General features: G+C 42.4%; 1 protein-coding gene across 1 annotated transcript in view; it reads left to right on the top strand.

Annotated features, from left to right (window-relative positions):
• The first annotated feature begins 2543 nt into the window (after window positions 1–2543).
• The window catches only part of LOC115167552 (adenylate cyclase type 2), a 75501-nt gene continuing 63517 nt past the window's right edge, over window positions 2544–14527 (top strand). Inside the window, exon 1 of the mRNA XM_029722113.1 lies at window positions 2544–2716. The gene's annotated coding sequence lies outside the window, so the exon portion shown is untranslated. The remainder of the gene's footprint in view (window positions 2717–14527) is intronic.

Below are 14527 nucleotides of genomic sequence, written 5' to 3'. Positions count from 1 at the left end.
CCCGAAGCCACTTCTACGTTGTTTTGGCTGTGTGCTTAGGGACATTGTCCTGTTGGAAGGAACTTTCCCCCAGTCTGAGGTCCTGAGCGCTCTGGAGCAGATTTTCATCAAGGATCTCTGTTCTTTGCTCTGTTCATCTTTCCCTCGATTCTGAGTAGTATCCCAGTCCCTGCCGCTGAACAACATCCCCACAACATGATGCTGCCACCACCATGCTTCCCCGTAGGGAGGGTGCCAGGTTTCCTCCAGACGTGATGCTTGGTATTCAGGCCAAAGAGTTCAATCTTGGTTTCATCAGCCCAGAGAATCTTGTTTCGCATGGTCAGAGTCCTTTAGGTGCCTTTTGGCAAACTCCAAGCGGGCTGTCATGTGCCTTTTACTGAGTGGCTTCCGTCTGGCCACTACCATAAAGGCCTGATTTGGTGGAGTGCTGCAGAGATGGTTGTCCTTGTGGGAGGTTCTCCCATCTCCACAGAGGAGCTCTGGAGCTCTGTCAGAGTGACCATTGGGTTCTTGGTCACCTCCCTGACCAATGCCCTTCTCCCCCGATTGTTCCGTTTGGCTGGACGGCCAGCTCTTGGAAGAGACTAATTCCATATAAGAATGATGGAGACCACTGTGTTCTTGGGTACCTTCAATGCTGCAAAAATGTTTTGGTAACCTTCCCCAGATCTGTGCCTTGACACAATCCTGTCTTGGAGCTCTACGGACAATTCCTTCGACCTCATGGCTTGGTTTTTGCTCTGACTTGCACTGTCAAACGTTATATAGACAGGTGTGTGTGCCTTTCCAATAATATAATTTATCTCAGGTGGACTCCCAAGTTGTAGAAACATGAAGGGTGATCAATGGAAACAGGATGCACCTGAGCTCAATTTCAAGTCTCATAGCAAAGGGTCTGAATAGTTATGTAAATAAGGTATTTGTTTTATTTTTTTATACATTTGCAAAAAGTTCTAAACCATTTTTTGCTTTGATATTATGGGGTATTGTGTGTGTTTTTTTTAAACATCCATTTTAGAATAAGTTTACTTAAGAAAATGTGGAAAAAGTAATTTCCGAATGCACTGTCTGCGCACTAGATAATCACTGTTTCCTTGAGGATCCCCAACAGTACACAGGTTTGTTGTTGCCCTTGACAACTCAGAGGGCTTGATGGGAATGGGGGATACCTAGTCAGTTGTACAACAATGCATTCAACTGAAATGTGTCTAATGCATTTAACCCAACCCTTCTGAATCAGAGATGTGCGGGGGGCTGCCATAATTGACATCCATGTCTTCGGCACCCGGGGAACAGTGAGTTAACTGCCTTGCTCAGGGGCAGAATGGCAGATGTTTACATTGTCAGCCTGGGGATTCAATCCACCAACCTTTCGGTTACTGGCCCAAAGCTCTAACCACTAGGCTACCTCCCTGATGATTAGTTGAATCAGATGTGCTTGTCCAGGGTTACAATAAAAATGTGTACTGTTGGGGGTACTCGAGGACCAGGGTTGGGAAACAGATGATCCACTGGCAGTAATTACATTTATACACACAGGAATGTCTAATTTTAGCTACAATTACTATTTTAGCAAATATGTTAGACAACATATTTGGTCATTTTTAGATGGTTAAATATTGTCCTGGGAAAGTACAGTTTGGACCTAAATGCAGTATATATCTGCTAATCTGTGAATTTGATTTGACACTTAGGAAACAAGTCAGGGAACACTGAATGACTTAACTGTGCCATCACAATCTGTAATCATATCTTCTCACTGCAAGTACGTCAACAACTGTATCGACTCATCCAAATTGTAGTTTCTACAGCTATTCAAATCCATGCAATAAAACCCACAGTACAATAATTGAAACTCCTGGTGAATGTCCTAAGGTATAGTGCTGCTCCCTGGTGCTTTATTCCTGCACCCCTAACCGGAAGGAAGAGGTAACAGAAGGTAAGTAATACCTTCATTAGTAGGAAAATTTGCAAAACCGCTGGGGGAACAGACAAAAAAATGTACTTAAACCAATAGATGTAAAGACAATCATGCAAGCAACACCAATCTGGGGTGACACATGGGCTGCGTTTATACAGGCAGCACAATTCTGATAGTTTGTGCACTAATCTAATCGTCATTGAAAAATATGTTGATGTGATTTTTCAAAAGACTGATGAGTGAGAAAAATAAACTGGGCTGCATGTATAAACACAGCACATGTGTCTTCCCTGACAGGTGTTGCTTGCTTTATCTAGTAAGTGGTTTAAGTATATATATTTTTATTTAATGGAAAAGTGTTCACGCAGCACTGAAGACAAGTGCAATGTTGCTATGTAGACTGGCAGTAGATGTACCTCACTACCATGATGAGCTGTATTTCACACATTGAGACGCATTTGATTGATATTCCCCCAGTTGTTACATAATTGTGCAACTCATAAGCGCCTAGCAATCAGTTGATCCATGAGAGGGGAATGGCTGGGGCAAAACCGCTATAACTATCTTCTGTTCGCTCTTCATGTGGGTGCGAGTACACCGCAGCTACTTGAACATCTTTTCCGCATTCAAAAGCAAGCCCTCGAGCGCGCGCAGTATGCGCACGGGGACCCAGAGCACATTTCGCTCGCAGTGGAATTACAACTTAACTTGCAGAGTGGACAAGAGAAGTCGTCTCTAGAATACGTTCATTCTATATTTAGAGACTACCGGTATACGTTTTCCTACAAACAGGTAAGACGCATTCTTAATTTGGGTTTTCCCAGTGAGAGGAATGTTCTCTTTGTGGTAGACTACCCCAGTGTAAAAAAGTTGTCACATTTTCCGAGCATACAGTTAGGTGGCGCATTTCAAATTATATTTGTGTATGTTGTCTATCCGTGTTACAATGTTGGTTTTAATGTGGCCTACAAATCCCACATATCGCAGACTCACCTTTACTTTACGTAAGTACTAAGTAGAGAGGTAGTACATTGTGGGAGGCAACCAGTCGTTCTAGTGCAGGGCTGCCCAAATCAGGCCCTAATGGTCCTAAACATTCTGGTTTTCATCCTCATAATCAGGGACTCATTCAGACCTGAGACACTAGGTGAGTGCAATGAACTACCAGGTAGAAACAAAAAAACATAAGTGTTTCGGCCCTCCAGGACCGGAATTTGGCAGCCCTGGTCTGAAGAGCAGAGACTTGTAAAAACGCATCCCTTTTGAAGACGGTTGAATCAACTTTCCCTTGTCCTCTTTTTAATTGGGGACCTACCTTTTTGTATTGTAGCGCATTATAAAACATATTTGCTCAAGTACACATCTAATAGTCTATTCAACCTAAAATCAATTTTTGATTTGCCAAATGGTAGCCTTAATTATTATAGCCATATTTATCAAAATATAGGGGACTAGATCTGTAGTTTGACTACATGTCCATCTAAAAACGATCCCCTTAATTAGGAAATAATAAAGGCTGTTTTTATAAATATGCAGCAGTATCTCTTTTAAGAATGGTTTTTCAAGGGTTTTCCCCCTAGTATTTACCCTTTCAGCTCATCAGGTTTCCTTTGTTTCTCAGTGGCCTGCCCATGGGAGATAAGCAGGATGAATCTTCCCCTTATTCCCTACAAAAACAGGGAATCTGAAAGCCTCCAGTGTGTTTCGTCACATAATAATACCATATTATGTTACAATTAGAAATACATTGAGTGGTGTGCATTGATTTGCCCATATGGCCCCCAAATCTGAGAGTATTACTGTATTTGACTCATAAGATGTTTAAATGGTTGGAAGAATGAAACATAACATCTGAGGTTCTCCCTCTTAGTAGGCTACCAAGCAGTGTAATCATGAGATTGAGCAAGGTTTATTTTTCTGGAAAAGAGCCTAGTTTAAAAAATATTCCATTTACTGGGGGTGTAAGTAGGGCATTTCCTAACCCAAGTTTCTAGACCGAGTATGTATCTCAGACTAGCAGTAGAACACTATCCCACCATACGACCGACGTGCCTGTTTGGCAAGGCTTTGGTCGGATAGTTCTGATTCAGAATGCATCGTTCGATGCGAACAGTGCCCAGGAACTAATTAAATTCGGTAAACAATAAGCAGCGCTGACATGTTATCTTTTTTCCATGTAATTCAATTGGAAAAAAACAATCATGGCTATGCATGAAGGTGGATTTAAACAGGCTTATGCAAGTTACAGTGAACGTGACAAATAAGACGGCAATATCTTGTCTCATCCTTTGCCGCACAGCTGGGTGTAACAGCTTGCCACTGCAGACTGTAGTGCCTTCAACTTGGGTCAGAATGGGGCATTGGCACAATCCCAACAGAACCATCCTCAATCCGGATAATTTCCCTTGTGTGGTGAATTGCATATAATATAAAACTGCTTGTAGACTACTACCCAAGGTATTGATGCCATTTCAATGTCTCATGTCAAACGGCTTCGTCTGCTCTAACAAAGAAGAACCATCTGCATATAGATGTCACCAGTGCATACATTGGGCTTTGTATATGCTATGTGTATCATTTGGCTGATTACATTACTAACCCATTGTCATTTTGACTCGGTGGAGAAATGTATGCACCTGCCAGTGCCAGCACTAAATAGACAGACCCATTGAGGCAGGGGCCTGCTGCTCATTGATAAGTGAGTCAGTGTTTAGTGTCCTCGTAGTAGAGCAGTCAGATCAGTCTAAACAGTGAGAAGTGTTTTAATGTTTTCCATTGATGTAATTATCTATTGTGTTCTCTCCATAATGTGATGTCTACTGCTCTACGGTAGTGATGGAAAGGCTGGTACTTTGATAGATTTTACAGTTTGAAGAGTTGGGACGGAGCAGAGCAGGCCTCAGTACCACACTGAGGAACAAGTCTACACTGGCTGGACAGATGCCAGGTTCTCTATCCTCATTGAGAGTTTTGTGTTGAATCTCTAATCATTGTTTTGCCTGAGTTGTTTTTCCTACATCGTGGGGTGTTTGTCCTGTATGGCTGTCTGTCTGACCCTGTTTGTTTGTGTGCCGGACCATATTGCAGGCAAATATTCTGATTTGTCAGCAATTATTAACTTTCCTAAAATCCTTAACTTTTAGGGGCCCGATTTTTAAAGGGGAATAAATATATTAAACAGTTTAGCTGTTGATTCCACTGGATCGGAGGAAGAATTATATTCAACTGGGTCATGGAACCGACAGTATGGGTGAAGAAGACACGATGAGGAACATGCTTTATGCAGCGCCATGTTGAATTCAACATCTTTCCATTGGTGGTAAAGATAGTACAGACGGTGAAGATATATAGGCAGTTACAACAGGAAGTGAAAGTGTCTGTTTGCAGGTTCTCTTGAGAACGGGGGTCACCACAATCTGTCAGAGCCACTCCTGCACAGTGAAACTTGTGTACACACTTTCCCTTACTAGCTCTCCTGTGTGGAAGACTAGTGCCGCTCCTCCAGCTCCTGGAACCCCTGAGAGTTTCAAATGCTCCATTTGCTTTAGTGCTCCCTCTGCTTACGTACATCAGTGTAGCTAGCTGGAGCGCTGTTTACGCAAACAGACTGAGACACACACACAATTGATTGTGAGGTCTCTTGTCCTCCGTCTCAATATGCCCATCTCCCCCCCCCCCCGGTTGACATGAGGAGGCTTCAGTGTGGCCAGTGTGCTAATCCCTGGGAACACACAATGAGGACTAATCTGACTCATTAACTCTGACTGCAGGGCCTCCAGCCAAGGCCTTCTACTAATCCTGCTGCACCACAACCACCCACCCATCAGGATCATACTGTACGCATGCAACACAGACTGGCAGAATGTTATGCACTCTCAGTGAGATATGAAAATTGACTAAAAACAAAAAACTATGGGTTTATTCGTTCAAAACAAAATTTCTAGGTGAGTAATGGCATTTATGTAGCAGACATATTGTTGTTTTGGTAGAGGATTTATTCCTCTCTATGTTATGTCTGGTTGTAAAAAAAATTATTTAGGAGGGGGTTGGATGTAGGCTATAACTTGTGCATTTAGCGTTCCATTGCTGTTGAATGCTCTAACGCAGAACGTGTTTGATCTATTTGCAGTGTGCCGCTTGGCAAGTCGTGTTCTCCATACCTGTTCCCTTCGACATAGCTGTGAGGTCAAAGGACCGTTGGGTTGACATGACCTTTTGGGTGAAGTCCCCCTGTTGTCACTCCCAGGATATCTGCCTCTTTTGTGTTCTGTAAGCGTAGGAAGTTTACCCCCTAAAAAAGAGGGGCATGAGGACGACATTATTCGGAGCATGGTTCCTCCCAAGCAGCTAAAGGATAAAAGAGACCATTCTATATGATCATCTACATACCTTAGGCTGTTCTTAACTCCTCTGTTATAAAAGGCCCATCTTGACAATTTACCTTTGTCACAGACATGCACTAATGTAATGTGTTCTGTGAGAGGGTTGACTTAGATTTAATGGAAGCAATCACATGACCTGTAGGTCACAACAGGTCACTGTTGACCTGTTGAAGTTCTAGTATCATTATTTACATCAAGAGTTATTTGTTTTATTTAGATTTGAAGGTATGCGCCTTTATATACAAATGAGTCCAGCTAACAATAATACTGTATATTATGAAAACATTTTGGTCATTTTACCAGATGCTCTTATCCAGAGCAACTTACAGTAAGTAGTTAGCACACATTTTTTTGTACTGGTCCCCTGTGGGAATCGAACCCACAACCCTGGGTTTGCAAGCGCAATGCTCTACCAACTGAGCCATATTGCAAACATTTGTATCATTACTGGCATACTGTGAGCTGGAACACTGACTAGGATATAGCTCATTGCTCAGCCAGGAGTCAGGACACGACAGACAGTTGTCCGTCTGTCTGACTCAGCCTGCCATTATCACAGCTGTTGCATCAGGACAGACTGAGCCTCTAGTCTGCTACTCTATAGTCTTACTACCTCTATTCCTCAGTCTGCTACTCTATAGTCTTACTACCTCTATTCCTCAGTCAGCTACTCTACAGTCTTACTACCTCTATTCCTCAGTCTGCTACTCTATAGTCTTACTACCTCTATTCCTCAGTCTGCTACTCTATAGTCTTACTACCTCTATTCCTCAGTCTGCTACTCTATAGTCTTACTACCTCTATTCCTCAGTCAGCTACTCTACAGTCTTACTACCTCTATTCCTCAGTCTGCTACTCTACAGTCTTACTACCTCTATTCCTCAGTCAGCTACTCTACAGTCAATGACACTCTTACAGCCCAGAACACCTGCAGTCAGTTCAGACTGCGCTTTGTGTGCTGTACCACTGCCTACCCAGCATGTGCATTAGTAGCCAGCCAGGTAGGCAGTCTTCACACCTCATTTAAATGATGATTACCAGACCACTGTTAGCAGATTGGAGAATTACTGGATGTGATTATTTTTTCAATTTAACTAGGCAAGTCAGTTAAGAGCAAATTCTTATTTACAATGACAGTCTACAGGGGAACAGTGGGTTAACTGCCTGTTCAGGGGCAGAACAACAGATTTTTACCATGTCAGCTCGGGGATTCGATCTAGCAACCTTTTCAGTTACTGGCCCAATGCTCTAACCACTAGGCTACCTGCCGCCCCAAACATAGAGATGAGAAACTAGATGGAAGGGTTGACCTCCTTCATCTATTCCCAGCATATGCTTAGGTTGTGCAGTACGGGGTATGGTAGCTAAGTTTGGTTATCATATGATTTTTGGCTGTGACTCCAGTAGTCAACTTGGATAATTGTTGAGTGCACTAATCACCACCACACCAAACCCAAATCAAACAGGCTAATTTCCCCCGTGTCAAATAAAAAGTTGTTGGCAACGTCTCTTGAGATGTGAACAAAAGAGACCTCAGTACAGACCCTAGGACTAACCTCTGACCAGGTGGTCTGGCTAATTGCCTGGATCCATACGAGAAGTCTGTATATAAGGAGTTGCTGAGTGTCATGTAATGGAGGAATGCCAGGCACCGGCCTTAAGATCTCTGGCTCACTCTGAATGTCATCGCTGTTCTCTCACACGCTGATGGACAAGTCTATCTGAGGGAGCTGTGACTCATTAGTTTACCTCAGGACAGACTTGTCATGTGGTCTTTTTAACTGTCAGAAATGGTTAAACTTTCTGAGTCTGTCAATAATATGGAGTTAGATTTCCTCAAAAGGCCATCGGCTATACACTGAACTAAAATATAAATGCAACATGTAAAGTGCTGGTCCCATGTTTCATGAGCTGAAATAAAAGATCCCAGAAATGTTCCAAATGCACAAAAGCTTATTTTTCATTTTGTGCAAACATTTGTTTACATCCCTGTTAGTGAGCATATCTCCTTTGCTAGATAATCCATCCACCTGACAGGTGTGGCATATCAAGAAGCTGATTAAACCGCTTGATCATTACACAGGTGCACATTGTGCTGGGGACAATTAAAGGCCACTCTATTTTTGTCATGCAACACAATGCCACAGATGTCTCAAGTTTTGAGGGAGCATGCAATTGGCATGCTGACTGCAGGAATGTCCACCAGAGATGTTTCCAGAGAATTTAATGTTAATTTGTCTGCGATGGTGTATTTCTGTCTGTAATAATGCCATTTTGTGTGAAAAAACTCATTCTGATTAGCTGGGCCTGGCTCCCAAGTGGGTGGGCCTATGCCCACCAATGGCTGTGCCCCTGCCCAGTCATGTGAAATACATAGATTTGGGCCTAATGAATTTATTTCAATTTCCTTCTATGAACTGCAACTCAGCAAAATCTCAAATGGTGTGCGTGTTGCGTTTGTAGTTCGTATACAGTGCCTTCGGAAAGTATTTAAACCCCTTGACTTTTTCCACATTTTGTTAAGTTACAGCCTTATTCTAAAATTGATTAAATAAATAAAAATCCTTAGCAAAACAGATACCTTATTTACATAAGTATTCAGACCCTTTGCTATGAGACTCGAAATTGAGTTCAGGTGTATCCTGTTTCCATTGATCATCCTTGAGATGTTTCTACAACTCGATTGGAGTCCACTTGTGGTAAATTCAATTGATTGGACATGATTTGGAAAGGCACACACCTTTCTATATGAGCTTCCACAGTTGACAGTGAGTGTCAGAGCAAAAACCAAGCCATGAGGTCGAAGGAATTGTCCGTTGAGCGCCGAGACAGGATTGTGTCGAGGCACAGATCTCGGGAAGGGTACCAAAACAATTCTGCAGCATTGAAGGTCCCCAAGAACACGGTGGCCTCCATCATTCTTAAATGGAACTAGTTTGGAACCACCAAGAATCTTCCTAGAGCTGGCTAAACTGAGCAATCGGGGGAGAAGGGCCTTAGTCAGGGAGGTGACCAAGAACCTGTTGGTCACTCTGACAGAGCTCTAGAGTTCCTTTGTGGCGATGGGAGAACCTTCCAGAAGGACAACCATCTCTGTAGCACTCCACCAATTAGGCTTTTATGGTAGTGGCAAGATGGAAGCCACTCCTCAGTAAAAGGCACATAACAGGCCGCTTGGAGTTTGCCAAAAGGCACCTAAATACTCTCTGACCATGAGAAACAAGATTCTCTGATCTGATGAAACCAAGATTAAACTCTTTGGCCCGAATGCCAAGTGTCATGTCTGGAGGAAATCTGGTACCATCCCTACGGTGAAGAAAGGTGGTGGCAGCATCATGCTGTGGGGATGTTATTCAGCAGCAGGGACTGGGAGACTAGTCAAGATCGAGGGAAAGATGATCGGAGCAAAGTACAGAGAGATCCTTGATGAATACCTGCTCCAGAGTGCTCAGGACCTCAGACTGGGGTGAAGGTTCACCTTCCAAAAGGGCAATGACCCTAAGCACACAGCCAAGACAACGCAGGAGTGGCTTCAGGACAAGTCTCTGAATGTCCTTGAGTGGCCCAGCCAGAGCCCGGACTTGAACAAGATCGAACATCACTGGAGAGACTTGGAAATAGCTGTGCAGCATGCTTCCCATCCAACCTGACAGAGATTGAGAGGATCTGCAGAGAAGAATGGGAGAAACTCCATAAATACAGATGTGCTAAGCTTGTAGCGTCATACCCAAGAAGACTCAACGCTGTGTTCGCTGCCAAAGGTGCTTCAACAAAGGACTGAATACTTAGTTATTTAAAAAATGTTTTTATTGAATATCCCAAACATGCAATATAGTTGCAGTGAAGCCGCTCAACAACTACATCATACCAGTCATCTAACAGACTCCCATTCAGAGTGACACACAGAAGCATCCAGGGTCAATGCCCTGCTCAAGGGCACGTTGACAGATCTCCCACCAGGCCAAAAAATGTGAACCCAAACCCTCCAAGATCCCCATCCCCCCCCCCCCCCCTTCCCCCACAGTTCCCCAATAGCTGTCCCTCAACCGTTTGAGACCCCTCCCACAGTCCCTCCCACGAAGAAGAAAAATAAAAAACACAATTACATTCCCCACCCCCAAGAACCGCCCCCCCCATGCACCAACAACCAAGATAATGAAATAAAGAGAAAAAAGAAAGACAGAAGAAAACAGCAAATAACAATGCAAAAAATTTTATTAAAAAAATAAATACATTTAGAACAAAGGACATCTAGGACAACAAAAATAATTACAGCAATGCCAACTGTATATGTTTGGGTGCATGTCTGGCACTATTACATGTACAGTTGAAGTCGGAAGTTTACATACACCTTAGCCAAATACATTTTAAACTCAGTTTTTCACAATTCCTGACATTTAATCCTAGTAAAAATTCCCTGTCTTAGGTCAGTTAGGATCATCACTTTATTTTAAGAATGTGAAATGTCAGAATAATAGTAGAGAATTATTTCAGCTTTTATTTCTGTCATAACATTCCCAGTGGTTCAGAAGTTTACATACACTCAATTAGTATTTGGTAGCATTGCCTTGAAATTGTTTAACTTGGGTCAAACATTGTGGGTAGCCTTCCACAAGCTTCCCACAATAAGTTGGGTGAATTTTGGCCCATTCCTCCAGACAGAGCTGGTGTAACTGAGTCAGGTTTGTAGGCCTCCTTCCTCGCACACGCTTTTTCACAAATTTTCTAAAGGATTGAGGTTTGGGCTTTGTGGTGGCCACGCCAATACCTTGACTTTGTCCTTAAGCCATTTTGCCACAACTTTGGAAGTATGCTTGGGGTCATTGTCCATTTGGAAGACCCATTTGCAACCAAGCTTTAACTTCCTGATTGAGATGTTGCTTCAATATATCCACAATTTTCCATCCTCATGATGCCATATAGTTTGTGACATGCACCAGTCCCTCCTGCAGCAAAACACCCCCACAACATGATGCTGCCACCCCCGTGCTTCACGTTTTAGGATGGTGTTCTTCGGCTTGCAAGCCTCCCCCTTTTTCCTCCAAACATAACAATGGTCATTATGTCCAAACAGTTCTACTTTTGTTTAATCAGACCAGAGGACATTTCTCCAAAAAGTACGATGTTTGTCCCAATGTGCAGTTGCAAACCGTAGTCTGGCTTTTTTTATGGTGGTTTTGGAGTAGTGGCTTCTTCCTTGCTGAGCGGCCTTTCAGGTTATGTTGATATAGGACTCGTTTTACTGTGGATATAGATACCTTTGTACCTGTTTCCTCCAGCATCTTCACATGGTCCTTTGCTGTTGTTCTGGGATTGATTTGCACTTTTCGCACCAAAGTATGTTCATCTCTAAGAGACAGAACACGTCTCCTTCCTGAGTGGTATGATGACTGCGTGTTTATACTCGCATACTATTGTTTGTACAGATGAACGTGGTGCCTTCAGGCGTTTGGAAATTGCTCCCAAGGATGAACCAGACTTGTGGAGGTCTACAAAAAAAAATTCTGAGGTCTTGGCTGATTTTCTTTTGATTTTCCCATGATGTCAAGCAAAGAGGCACTGAGTTTGAAGGTAGGCCTTGAAATACATCCACAGGTACACCTCCAATTGACTGATGTCAATTGATGTCAATTAGCCTATCAGAAGCTTCTAAAGTCATGACATAATTTTCTGGAATTTCCAAGCTGTTTAAAGGCACAGTCAACTTAGTGTATGTAAACTTCTGACCCACTGGAATTGTGATACAGTGAATTATAAGTGAAATAGTCTGTCGGGAAACAATTGTTGGAAAGATTACTTGTGTCAACCACAAAGTAGATGTCCTAACCGACTTGCCAAAACTATAGTTTGTTAACAAGAAATATGTGGAGTGGTTGAAAAACGAGTTTTATTGACTCCAACCTAAGTGTATGTACATTTCCGACTTCAACTGTATATTATACTGGAAAAAATCTGTTATAAATAATTTTGTCTTAGTTAAAAATAAATTGTCCTCAAGTAAACTTTGATTAAATTTCCAATATCCCCGTCCACGTGGAAAATCTATAAGAGTTATGTGAATGCCAATTAGATGATGATCCGATCGCATTCTGTCTCAGAATAGCTGTCCATCTATAAAGACTTTGTCCACAATGAGAAAGGCACACTTACCCTTCTCCCTTTGTTGCCTTTGTACCGGATACAGTCTCTTACAACATTCATTCATCTCCCTTGGAAATTGGTAATTGAGACTGAATTTGGTCCCTTTAAGCTCCCTTCCCCTGCTTTTGATCAGCTCCTTTTGTTGGTAGTGTTCAAATTTTGCGATGATCGGTCGGGGACCCTTGGTCTTGTCGCTCCAAGTCTGTGTACTCGGTGGAAAGCCACCTTGTTTACAGTTTCTATAGGAAGTTTCGAGGCGGATTGCATGAATTCTCTGATCGTGCCCTCTGGATTATTGGATGCGTCCTCAGGAATCCCAGAAAGAAAAAAAAAAGTTCACACATGCTACGACTTTGTATGTCTAGCAGCGACTCCTTTATCATCCTCTTTTCCCTGAGTAGACAATCCATGTTGGAATCGTGGATTTTTACCTTGGCTGTGAGCGTCTTGTTTTCTCCTTGGAGCGTAAGAATTTCACTCTGGCTGAACTCCAAACTCCCCCTCAGCCCTGCTACCTCCTCACACAACTTTTCCGGTGTTGCAAGGATTCCAGCCAGAGCACTAGCCTCTACTTCAATGGTAAGTAAATCATCTGTGCCTTTTTTTTTTTTGTCGGGTTCAAGTTATTTTTTGAGGTAGTCGGATCTTTCCATGATGGAGTATGCTATTCCTCCATAGCGTAAAACTGTTGGTACCCGTCGATTTCCCTCAGGATCTCCTTAGTATCCTCTTTACTGCAACCAGTTGTTTTACGAAAAGATAATGAGTCTTTCCCACGACGACAACAGGTGTCTTTAGTACAGCCAGCTAGCACTCCAAAAATGGAACACAATCTTGCAGTCCCAGCTGTAAAGGCTAAGCGCATCGTGGAATCTTTAGCAACAAAACTTTAGTTTTGATTAAAATCGATTTTAATGGGGGAAAAAAGTAATACAAACAACACACCGAGTGTAGACAGTACAATGTTCTGTTGTGCACTCTGATGACGTATCGGATGACGTACTGCTGATCGTACTGCTCGACTGAATACTTATGTAAATGTGATATTTCAGTTTTTTAGCAAAAATGTCTAAACCTGTTTTTGCTTTGTCATTATGGGGTATTGTGTGTAGATTGAGGGGGGGAAAACGATTTAATACATTTTAGAATAAGGCTGTAGCGTAACAATATGTGGAAAAAGTCAAGGATTCTGAATACTTTCCGACGGCACTGTAGATGAGTTAAATTCCCCTTAAGCAGACCCACAGTCTGAGGATGTGCTTTCTTTTCAACACTTTCAAACAAGTCGTGACCAGATTAGTTAACGTGCCAGTTTTTATTTTCCAATAGGCTTTAGATTTAAATGTTTTAGAAAAAGATCAAATCAAAGTTTATTTGTCGTGTACACAGATTTGCAGATGCTATTGCAGGTGCATCGAACTGCTTGTTTTTAGCTCCAAGATGTTTGGATGTCAAAGTGTGTAGCATTGCAATATGCAGTATAGCAGCTGTTACATACAGATTTCATCCAGCTAGTATTACCTTGAGCCTCTCTGTCTCAGGCTGCAGTTCAGAACACCGGCAGTCTCTTTTGAAGAGCTGAGGAGACTCCTACTCAGTGAGACTGCCTTGGGGGCGTATAGGCCTATTTGAATCCTATAGACAAAAACCATATGTGCGTTTCGGAGAATGTTTTGATAGACTTGATGAATCGTTATAAGAAGTATGGCAAGGAGGTATGAAATAAAAATAAATAAAAATTGCATGCATAATTGAAAGAGAAGTGTGACGACACAATCTTTCAATAATTAGACTTGATGTGGTATACACATTCCAAAAAGGATAAATATTTGACCGTATCATCATTTTTGTAAACTAACATTAAAGGGTCTTTGTTGCAAGGGCTCATTTGTTTCTCCTGTTTGAAGTAGATGGGTGTTATAGTGATGTGGTGCTTAGAGTACTCCATCCCATCAGTGGAGGAAGTGCTCTTCACGTTATTGTCCGGTTAATTGCTCCATTTCCAGGAAACCACTGGTAGCCCTTGTGAAACCACTCATCAGAATCCACTGTCATGCGGCTGGGCGATAAAACATTCCAA

Source organism: Salmo trutta, chromosome 29 (genome assembly GCF_901001165.1).
Source record: "Salmo trutta chromosome 29, fSalTru1.1, whole genome shotgun sequence".
Lineage (NCBI taxonomy): Eukaryota > Metazoa > Chordata > Actinopteri > Salmoniformes > Salmonidae > Salmo > Salmo trutta.
This window is presented reverse-complemented; position numbering and strand designations above follow the sequence as displayed.